At 41.8% G+C, this 12387-nt stretch overlaps 1 protein-coding gene across 1 annotated transcript in view; it reads right to left on the minus strand.

Annotated features, from left to right (window-relative positions):
- The window catches only part of Sec24b (SEC24 homolog B, COPII coat complex component), an 80023-nt gene that overhangs the window by 60413 nt on the left and 7223 nt on the right, over nt 1-12387 (minus strand). The window lies entirely within an intron of this gene.

The following is a 12387-nucleotide window of genomic DNA, read 5'->3' on the forward strand; positions in this document are numbered from 1 at the left end:
AGAGAGAGAGATCATACCTTTCTGTATTATTTTCTTCTCTGCCCTAACTATGCAAGTAACGGGATCAGTGGTAGAGCACATGATTAGGATACATAAGGACTTGGGTTCAACCCTCAGCACTGTGGTGGGGGTAGGGGTGGGAGGGAGGTGTTTAACTATATATATAGAATGTAAAGTATGTAATAAAAATCCTGTACTCTCCCTAATAACTGACACTCTACTAAGCAAATACAGCTGAAGCCAGTGAATCCTTTGTATATTCACGTATTTAGGCTTATAAAAGCATACATGTAAACACTTAACATTTTTTTAGTCACCAACAGCCTACACACAGTTCCACAACATTTTTAAATTTAATATATCCTGGACACCCTTCTCGGTTAGCAGAGTAAATCCTCATATTAATTTATTTTTTACTCTATGGAGTAAATAATTGTTGATATCACTATTTAATTAATTTATATTTATGAGAACGTCTATAATCAACAAGAGAAGTTTCCAACAAGTGGAGCTGGAAGTTTAGAGGGTTTGTACTTTAAAAATTGGCCAGCTACTAGGTACGACACATGCCTGTAAACTAAAGCACTAAGACACTAAACTAAGGACTGAGACAGGAGGATTGTAAGTTCAAGACCAGCCTGGACTACATAAAAAAAAAGGGGGTGGGGCACTGCCTTTATACCCTCCCCGCCAACAGTAATGCTTAAGAATGCCTCACCTTCCCAACATTAACATGCAGAGAATTACTTTAGATCACGTAGTTAAGGAATGACGCTGAGACTTTAAATTGCTCTGTTATTATAGGGTTGTGATTTCCTAATGGTTTAAAAGTGGCTGGAGAGATGGCTCAGCAGTTAAGAGCACTGACAGCTCTTCCAGAGGACCAGAGTTTGGGTCCCAGCTAACAACCATCCATAACTCCAGTTCCAAGGGATCCGACGCCCTCTTCTGGTCACACAGGCAAAACACTCATATACTAAAGTTTGTTGTTTTTTTTAAGTGTCTTTATAAAGTAAGAAAATAAGCTTTATGTTACAGGCTTCAAACTTTCCTTCAAATTATGTCTATTTTTTCTATCTTTTGCTTTGTTCATGGTATTTTTCAATATAATTTATTACATGGTAGTCTTTTTTTTTTTTTTTTTTTTGAGACAGGGTGCCACACCACAGCCCCGGCTGGCCTGGGACTTGCTATGTAGACTAGGCCAATCTTGACCTCACAGAAATCCACCTGCCTCTGCTTCCCTAGTATAGGATTAGAGGTGTGTACCACCATGCCTAGCCTTGGCAGATCTTTGGATCATACTTTGTGCAACCTTCTAGGTTCTAAGGTTATAAACCTGTATCTTCGTATTACCCTAAAGCTTTTATGTTTTCACTTTTACATTGGCATTTTTGACCATATTAAACTAACATCAGTGCTGACATTTATTTTATTAATAGTAACGTAAGTATTATTTGACATAGTCTATCCTATGCCACTCACTGTTCTAAAAGCTTTACATATATTAACTCCTTCAGGTCTTTGAAGCCAAAGTATTTATTATATCCATTTAATAAATTAGTTAAATGAGGCACAGAAATAAAGTACTTAATAAAGTCATAAGCTTAGCCGCTAGACCTGTGGTACACACTTGTAATCCAATGATTTGAGAGACTGAGGCAGGAGGATCACAGGCTTATAGCCTGCCTGGCCTACAAAATGAGTTAAAGGCTCTGTTAGCTCAGTGGTAGCATGTTTGCAAAGTATGTGGAGGCCTCTGGTTCAATTCCCAGTATCAGGAAAGGAAAAAAAGTTCTATTTGCTTAAGCAGTGATACAGCAGGGCAGTGATGTGAAACAAAGGCTCTGGCCCAGTGTAAGCTCTTAACTATTGATCAGCTGCCTCACTACACTAAGGATGGGGCCCAGTGTAAGCTCTTAATTACATTAAGCTCAGCTTTAGCCAAGCACATGGCCAATTTTCCCAATGAAAGAATTCTAGTCTGAGCTCCAACTACTTTTCTTCGAGTTTGGGGCAGGCCTTAGTTATCATCCCCCAACCCGGTAAACCCCGGGCCTTGTACATGCTTGGTATATGCTCTATTGCTGAGCCACATTTCCAGCCCTAATTTTTCCAACATATAGTTTTCCTGCCATGTGTTAGGAAATGGATATTTGTACCATACCTCAAATGAAAGAGTACAGCAACAAAAAATCAGCAACTTTATCAATATTATTTTTTGAAATAAGGTTTCACTCTGTAGCCCTGGCTGGTCTCAAACTCACAGAGCTCCAGATGCCTCTGTCTCCTGAGGGCTGGGATTAAAGACATGCACCACTGACTACAACCAGTAAAATCTACAAACTTTTAAAATTTAGTGTAACAAGAATACAGAGGAAGAACCGCTGTATTCCTGGTCATAATATATAAAATATTAGCTCATATGAGATAAGAGTGAAAATTACACTTCTTGTTTAGAATTACTAAATAATGTAGAACAATCCATTTGGGGAACATGTAAAACATTCTGTAGCCAACACAAAGATAATTTATAATCAAGTTATAAAGAAAATTAATGGCCACACTTCTTCTGTACTTCCAAAGTGTTTATGTGGTAAAGTAGCAAGGAGCTCCCTGGGAGAAGGATGGTCAGGAGAATAAAATCTCCGGCCTGGAAAACCCAACTTTCCAGTTTTGCTGGGTCAAACACCTGGTCATAGGACCATGCTTAGGAGGCTGGATTCACCTATGTCATGGTAAAGAGATGGACAGAATGCCTAGAGTGTTAATAAAACAGTGAACTGTTTCTGCCCAGAATCCCTGCCCCCTCAGCGCAGTCCACGTGGTCAGGTCCCACATGTGGCTCTCCCTAAGTCTTGCCCAATTCTTCCTCCCCTTTTTGTCTATCTTTTTCCTTTCTTTTTTAAAAATATTTTATTTATTATTTTTATTCTATGTGTATGCGTGTACTGCCTGCATGTAGGTCAGTGCACCCGTGTCATGCAAGGCCTGCGGAAGACAGAAGAGGCTGTCAGATCCCCTGGAACTGGAGTTATAAACAGTTGTTAGCTGCCGTGTGGGTGCTGGGATTCAAACCCGGGTCTTCTACGAGAACAGCCAGTGTTCTTAACTGCTGAGCCATTGCTCCAGCCCCTCATCTATCTTTTTTCTAAGCATGCTTCCCTAACACTTTGGGCTGCCCCATTTTACCTTTTTCTCTAAAACTCCCTTCCCCTCTCTACCATGCGGCTACTAATCCACCACATGTGTGACCTACCTCCATGCTATGCTGGCTCTAAACTTGCACAGCTTTGTGCCTTTCCCTTCTCCCTCCACTCTCCCCCTTAGGGCAGCTCTGCTGAGTTTTACAGCTTCCCTGCCCTGAGGACTTTTCCTTAAATTCTAATTAAACTGTCCTAAAGCTTCTGTTTGAGTCCATTCTTAAATTCTTTTATGAATGAGCCTAAGGATCCCAGAAGGGGACCTGTAGCATCTGGAGAACCATACATCACTGTACTGTTAATACATTTACATTCCTATAGTTTACCTAATCATAGATCGTCTGAAACAACTTATTTACTTAAAAGGAGTAAGTCTATTACAAGTCTCTCATTAATTTGACAAAAAAATGTGAAACGCTCTCCTCCTCTCCCTACTTTATTTTGTCATGAGTGTTTTGTGTGCATGTATATAAGTGTACCATATGCGTGCCTGGTGCCAGTGGGATCCCCAGAACTGGAGTTTCAGATGGCCACCATGTGGAAGCTGGGAACTGAACCCAGGTCCTCTGCAAGAACAGATCAATGAGGAGATAATCTAACTCAAAATCTATTTCAATACCTATCTGCATAAGCATTGATTTGGCTCATTCCTGCCATGTGATCTAAAAACAGAAATAATCATCATGTTCATGTTCCAACTACTCAAATGTTCTATCTGTTGAAATATAACTTTCTGGTTCATAAAGTAAGGCAAGGGGAGAACCAGGGAAGGGACTGTCTAATCATGGGGTGAAAGGTGCTGCTGTCCATTGTTCAGTCTGTCATCAGTCTACAAGATCCACACTATGAGAAACTACCTGGAGACAAGCATGGTTCCCTACTTAGGGCTTGACTTTAGCACAGAGCAAAAGCAAACACATTCAGTAGAAAGTGAACTCCAAATCATGAATGTCTCTCTTTCTTAGGCTGGTAGTACAGCCAGTCCATTCTCTAAGCTCTGGACTCCCAGTGAGCCACGGCTACAAAAGATACTGTGCTGCCAGCATGTGTATGGATAAAGATACTCAACAAATTAGACACTCGATCTGGAGGCCAGCAAGATGGCTAGGTGGATTAAGGCACTTGCCACCAAGCTTCACAACCTGAGTTCAATCCCCGGGACCCTGACTCTTAAAATCTGTCCTCTGGCCTCCACATGAATGCATATGCCCACATACATTTTAAAAATGAATTCTTAAAAACTAACTCTCTCACTCTCTCTCCCCTCCCCCCATCACCATGCCCAGCTTACATGCATTTTCTACTTAAGCTATCTCCATTTACAATGGGCTTATTAGGATACAACCCTATCTATCATCCATGGAAGAGCAGCTATGATTGATCAGAAAGTTGAGTTGCTTTAACATGCCTTCAGTACTTTTCAGTTTCTGAAATGCTTTACTTTTTGTGCTATTTCTTCAAAATCTGTTGTGAAGTTCATAGCTGCTGCATTTCTAAATTCAGACTAGTCACATTTCAAGTGTTCATAGCCACATATGGCTAGAGGCAACCATACTAGAGTAGGCCTACACAGATCTACAACAGATATACAGCAGGTTTACAGAAGGTCTACACAGGTCTACAGTAGGCCTACAGCAGGTTTACAGCAGGTCTACACAGGTCTACAGCAGGTCTACACAGGTCTATAGCAGGCCTACAGGTCTATAGCAGGCCTACAGCAGATATACAGCAGGTCTATACAGGTCTACAGCTGGTCTATGCAAGTCTATGGCAGGTCTACGCAGGTCTATAGCAGTCCTACAGCAGGTCTATGGCTGATCTACAGCAGGTCTATACTGGTCTACAGCAGGTTTACAGCAGGTCTACAGCAAGCCTACAGCAGGTCTATATTGCACTACAGTGTGCTCCTAAATTTCTACTTCCTAGACCAAATTTTCAGCCCTTTTTTTCCCTAGACCACACGCCTTTCTAGTCTACTCATTCCAATTTTTTTGCCATTTCATAGACTCTATACCCTCCAAATACTTTATTTTAGGAAGGAAATCTTTTTCTAGGAATACAACAGTTCATACACACATTAGTAGTCACACTTATTTGAAGGTGAAACTCTTGTAATAACTGGAACTGTGTTCTTTGAACTCAAAATGATTCTGTGGCATGTATTAGAAGGCTTTTACTACTTTAATACATCTAAAATGAACAGTGTCAAGGGTGGTGAAAGATATAACAAATTATTAACAACTGTCAATTTTTAAAATATTTTATTATTTTTATTTTATGTGTTTGAGTGTATTGCTGCATGTGTGTATGTACGCCTGTGCTGTGCAATGCCGATGGAGGTCAGAAGACGGTGTTGGATTCCCCTGGAACTGGAGTCACAGACCACTGTTAGCTGTCATGTGGGTGCTGGGAATTGAACCTGGGTCCTCTGCAAAAGCAACAAATGCTCTTAACCACTGAGCCATCTCTCCAGGCCCTGTAGTCACATGTTTTAAAAATATGGTAATTTTTCTTTTATTAATGTGACATGTAGTCATTACCTTTTAAAGAACAAAAAGAAGCTGAGCCTAGTGGTGCAGGCTTGTAATTCCCACTTTTGGGAGGTTGAGGTAGGTGGATCTCCAATTCAAGGCCTGTCTGGACTACTAGGAGTGAGTTCAAGGACAGCCTTAGTAACTTAGTGAGACTATTACAAAACAAAAAACAAAACACCCCAAAAAACAATAAAGGTAAGACCTCCTCAGGATAAAAGTGATGAAAAATATTAGTGCATCTTCCAACCCTCATCAGAGAAGCTTCTTTTTGCAGTAAATGTCAATGAACAGAGACCCACAACTGGTCCACAAGCAGAGAACAAAGACTGGAGTGCGCAGTCCAGAATAGGCTATCTAGATCACACCCCTCCCCCAAAAGCTCTGAGATCATGGTGGAAGAGGGGGCAGAAAGACCATAAAAGCCAGGGGTGGTGGACATCTAAACTCACAGAGGCTGTGACAGCAACTGATGGCTGCGGGGAGAGGAAACGTGAGTTTACTTCATGGATTTGATCTGAGAGGCTACCTATGCTCACTAGATGACCTATCTACACACAAGGCAGCACTAAGTAGAGTCAGTGGGTTAAAAAAGAAAAAAAAAAAGAGCACACAAGTAGGGAGGAGAATGTGATGGGGATGGGGGGGTGGGGAAGAACTGGAGAGGAAACAATGCAGGGTAGATTTGATCAAAACATACTACATGCACGTATGAAATTCTCAAACAGTAGAAACAGTAAGAACGAAGAGCTGGAGTTACTGCTGGGGAGAAAGCTTTCCTAGCATATGCTGGGACCCTAGCATTAATCCCCGGACCAGGAGAACAAACAGAAACTGATGAAATAAAAATCATCTTAACCAAACTACCTCAGACAGTCACTATAAAGTCTCATTTTTTCACCAAAATGCTACAAAGTGAAGGAAGCTCCTGATCCTCCTACAGCCAAAACAATGGCTTTGAAGACTCCAAATGCAAGACACTAGAAGGCGCCCTCAGCCCCACAAGGGCCTGCAAATCTGCCCCTCCTGGTGGTCCCAGAAATCATCTCTAAAGGCAGCCCAAAGCATCCTTAAGACCATCCCCAGGGAAAACACACTGCTCATTAAATGCCCACTGACCACCAAGTCAGTCATGAAGATAGAAAACACTTGTGTTTGCTCTAGACGTCAAGGCTAAGAATCACTAGACCAAAGACTATGAAAAATGCTCTTATGACACTGCTGGGGCCAAGATCAGCATCAGGATGCTCTGCCAAGGCACATGTCCTACTGGCTCCTGCTTCTGAAGTTTGAGGACCATCTAAATTGAATGGAGCTGGCTAACTCTGAGTATACGTTTGCCACCAGAAAAAAAGTACAGAAAGTGACCATATAAAATCTGAGTCGCCCATGATATGTTATATGTTCACATACAGCCACCCAGGCATATGTACTCCTAATGTAGTAAAGGACAAGTGGACATACTCTACACAAATAGTTTTTTTCAACATAATTTTCAATGTGTGAAAGCTATTCCATTACATACACAGATTTACCTTTCTGGCCTGCTTGTTTGTTTTGAGTCAGGGTCTCACCATATAGCTCTGGCTGGCTGAACTCAGATTCACCTGCCCCAGCCTCCAGAGAGCTAGGATTAGGGGTAAAGGTATACACTGCCACATCTGGTCTAGGTTTACCTTATTTTAGTCAATTTTCTACTATCAGCCACTTAAGTTGTTTTCAGGGTTTGTTGTCTTGGGGTTTTTTGCTTGTTTGTTTTCTGAGACACGGTCTCACTTTGTCAACCCTGGCTGGCCTTGAACTCAGAGATTCCTCCATCCCTGCTGAGACCAAGGTGTTCGTCAGTACTCCTGGCTTCATGTTTTAAATATTCAACCATATGACAAAAAGAAATTTTTAGATATCTTTGTGTTCATTTATTTCCTAAAACAATTTTATGTCAGCTACAATTACTGAGTCAAGGGCCTAGCTGACAGCTTACCTGTGAAGGAGAAACAACAGGATGTCCAGTAAAAAGGCAGGTGGACGCCAGAGTCAAAGAGCTCAGAAATTAAATTTAAAGAAAATAAAATCTTCAAAGCAGTTGTTACAAATATGAGCTTGGTGGAACACATCTGTAACTCTGCAATTTTGTTTTGAGACAGGAGGACCTGATATTCAAGTCCAACCTGGGTGACATAGTGAGAACCTGTCTTTAAAAGAAAGTTTCCTCTAAGGTCAGGAATAAAATAAGGATGTCTAACTTGACCACTCTTATCCAATGTAGTTTGATGCTCTTAGAGCAATAAGCTGAGAGAAAGAAACAGGGCATTTAAATAGGAAAGGAAGAAGTCAAACATTTGCAGACAAAATGATTTCAAATATAAAAAAACCTAAACAGGGCTGGAGAGATGGCTCAGTGGTTAAAAGCACTGGCTGTTCTTGCAGAGGACCCAGGTTTAGTGCCCAGCACCCACACAGCAGATAACAATCATCCATAACTTTGGTTCTGGCCTCTGCAAGGACTGTACAACATGAGTACGCTTACATACATAGGCAAAACAGTCATTATGTATGAGTAAATTTTTTTAAAATAAAAAAAAAAACCTAAGCAATCTACCAAAATAGTTAGAACTGATAAATTCAACAAATTTTCAAGACACAAAAATCAACATACAAAAAACAGTAAAACCTGTAATTTGTTTTTTTAAATTTCTTACTCTTTTTTGTCTTTTTGAGACAGGGTCTCCCTGTAGCCCCAGCAGGCCTTGAACTCAGAGATCCACCTGCCTCTGCCTCCCAAGTGCTAAGACTAAAGACATACACCATCACGCCAGACTAAAACCAGTAACTTTTTAATAGACCAATAATGAACTTGTTGAGGAAGTTAAAGGCAATCTCATTCACAGTAACTCTGCAGTAATCTCCTCTCTGCTGCTGTGATAAACCATGGCCAAGACAACACACAGAAGGAAGAGTTTATCTGGTTTACGATTCCATAGGGATTACAGTCCACCATGGCAGGGGAGACACAGCAGCAGAAGGTGTCGGAGCAGAACACCCATCAATCACATCTTCAAGCAGGCACAGGAAGCAGAGAGGGACTGGAAATCTAGCCAGGTTTAAGAACCTCAAAGCCTACCCCATGATGTGCTTCCTTCCTCCAACAAGGTGGTACCTTCTAATACCTTCCAAAACAGCACCATCAAATGTCCAAATACTTGGAGGCTATGGGGCCCACTCTCATTCAAACCACCACAAGCTCCAAAAAGATGAAAATACTAAGAACAAACTTCACCAAGTAATACAGCTCTACAATGCAGGCTATAAAGCGCCACAATGTCCCTACTACTCAGAGCGACATACACATTCAGTATAATTCCTCTCAAAATAAAAATGGCATTCTTCACAGAAATAATGGTGAAACTTCTAAAACTGATGTGGGAACACAAAAGAGTCGCTGAAGCCATCCTGAGCAACAGAAACGAAAGAAGGGCTGGAGCAACGGCTCCGCAGCCAAGAGCACTGGCTGCTCTTGCAGAGGATCTGGGTTCAATTCCCAGCACGACATGGTGACTAACAACTGTCCACAACTCCAGTTCCAGGGATCCAACATCCTCTTCTGGCCTTCGTGGGCACTGCATGACAAAGGAGCACTTACATACATGGAGGCAATACACTCATACACACACAAAAGAGAAAACAAAAGAACAAAGGTGGAGGTTCCACAATACCTTATTTCAAAGCACACTACAAGGCTATTGTAACCAAAACAGCATGACACTGACAAAGAAATAAGACATATTGCCCAACAGAGCAAATAGAGAACTTTACAGCCATGAGTGTAGACAAAGACACCAAGAGCACACACTGGAGCAAGGAAAGCTACTTCAAAAAAATCCAGACAGGGGCCAACGAAATGGCTTGGACGGTATGGGGGACTGCTGCACAGCTGACAACCTGAGTTTATTCCTAAAACCCACAGGGTGGAAGGAGAGAACAACTGAGTCTCACAAGCTATCTTCTGACTTCCACATGCATGCCATGGCATGCACACGTGTGCATATACACAACAAATAAAAATGTTATAAAAAAGTCTAAAAAGATGGCAAGGCGTGGGGCAGCACGCCTTCCAACCTAGCAGGCAACAGGCAGAGGAAGGAGGCTCTCTGTGAGTTCAAGGACAGCCTGGTCTACCAAACAAGTTCCAGGACAGTCAGGGCTACATAGTGAGACCCTGTGTCAAAAAAAAAGACTCCAGAGGTGAAAACTGTCTTCGCAGCAGCGCTCCAATGGCACTTGCCTACTTCCGTGCCCTGCCATTTGTGCCAAGGACACAAATCAGAGCAGTGGCCCCAAGCAAAACCAGCAAGTGCCACATTCTTCACTTCTGTGCAGTCAGGAAAACCAGGCACATAGCAGCCAGTTTCACTTTCACTTAGGAATGTTCTAAATAACAGCACAATTAACAGGATACTCTCATCCATGGAGTGCAGCTCTTCACTATTCAGTGATGGCAGAGAGAATTCCCATAAAGCACTTCTGCACATTCTGATGTGTGGTTATCTTGAGAAAGCATACACATTTAACTTGGCTCCAAGCTTTTTCAAGAACAAAACATCAGATAACAAGATACAGCAGTATATGAAAGGCAAAATCTATCATGACTAAACCTGTTTACACCAGAAAAACAAGGCCACTTCTCTGTTTGAAACACGCAAACTACAATCCAGTTGTTGACAGACTAGGAAGAAAGCCATGAGAGAAGAGACGTACTGGCTAAAACTCAACATCCGTAGTACAAAAGGGGGACACGGCTCCTATCAGCAAACTGTCCTTTTCTTCTTTTCTGCAGTGCTAGTACTGACTACTAGGCAAGCATTCTACCACCGAACGACACTCCCAGTCCCTAGAATGAAACATTCTTAATCTGCTAAGGAATATCTGCTAAAGCCTGCCAAAAAATATTTGACAAAGTAAGGTCAGACTGCTTCCCAAACTTAGGACGAAGGGACAGTGTCCTTCTCAACATGCATTGGACAGGCTAGATAGGTCAATAAATAACAGTATAAAGATCAGAAAAGAGAAATAGAACTCACTTCATTTACAGAATGACATGAACGCTCAAAAATAAAAGGGTAAGTTAGGTGTGGTGGTGGTGCATGACTTTAATCCCAGCATTTCAGAGGCAGAGGCAGAGGCAGGAGGATCTCTTCTGGTCTACACAGAGAATTCCATAGTAATAATTGCTGCAGGTGAGTCACTGAACAATGGTAAAATTAGCAAGATATTTAAGAAGAATCAGGATAGTGGAATAACTTGGAAGCATCTTCCCAACAATACTTATCAGTTGTGATTATTTTAACACATGCACAAAAATAACGATATACCTCATTCTAAGAGTGGAGCTTCTTTGAAGGAAAAAAGGAGAGTAATGGGCCATTTGTTTTTTAAAATTTTATTTCTATTTATGTCTGTGTGCTTGGGTGCCTTCAGAGGTCAGAAGAGGGCCTTGGATCTCCCCTGAAGCTGGAGTTACAGGTGCCATGAGCCACTCAACATGGGTGCTAGGAAACAAGTTCTGGTCCTCTGCAAGAGGAGCACGTGTTACTAACTGCTGGACCATCTCTTCAGCCCCTCCTTTTTAAAAATTTTATTTTTATTTTATGTGTGAATGTTTTGCCTGCATGTATGAAAGTGCACCATGTATGCACAATGTCCGTCAAGGGCAAAAGAAGGCATCTGATTCCCTGAAACCAGTTATGGACAACTGTTAGCTGCCATGTGGTTGCTGGGAACCAAACCAGAGTCCTCTGCGAAAGTAGTCAGTGCTCTTAACTACTGAACCATCTCTCTAAGCCCCTAAAGTAACTCATTCCTAGTGAACACAGTAATCAAAGGGAAAAATAGTTTTATGATGGAGGAATCAGGTAAAGACTCTGTTATGGATGATTATAATCCACCCCACCCCATCCTCCTAGGATACCTAGGATGAAGGTATTAGGTATGGGTTTAGAGCAGGTCATGAGGGTAGAACATTGTATTAAACCAAGCAAGGTGGCATATGCCTTTAATCCCAGCACTCAGGAAGCAGAGGCAGGCAAATCTCTGTGATTTCAAGGCCAGCCTGGTCTACATACTAAATGCCAGGCCAGCTGGAACTACAAAGAGATCCTGTCTCAAAAAGACCAAAAAAAAAAACCAACATCGTATTAATCACTTTCTATTGCTGTGATAAAACACCATGACCAAGGAAGGCCACTTATTAAAGAAGAGTTTATTTGGACTTAGGATTCCAGAGGGATCAGAGTCTGTCATGGTGGGAAGGCATGGCAGCAGGCAGCTGTAGCATAAATCTGGGCATTCACATCTTCCAGCAGGCACAGGAAGGAGAGAGATGAACTACAAATGGGACAAGGACACATCTCCTAAACCTCCCAAACACCACCATCAACTAGGGACCAAGCGTTCAAATACTTGGCTCAAATTCCCAGTGTATGGAATTTCATTACAGAAGTCTGTGCATACAAAGACAGAACTTAAGCTGGTGGTTCAGCAGGTAAATCCCTGAGTTCAATCCCTTGAACCCACATGGTAGGAGGAGATAACAGACTCTTGCAAGTTGCCCTCTGACCTAAACACACACACACACACACACACACACACACACACAC

This window comes from Nannospalax galili, unplaced genomic scaffold (assembly GCF_000622305.1).
Source record: "Nannospalax galili isolate Female #2095 unplaced genomic scaffold, S.galili_v1.0 scaffold571, whole genome shotgun sequence".
NCBI classification, from domain to species: domain Eukaryota; kingdom Metazoa; phylum Chordata; class Mammalia; order Rodentia; family Spalacidae; genus Nannospalax; species Nannospalax galili.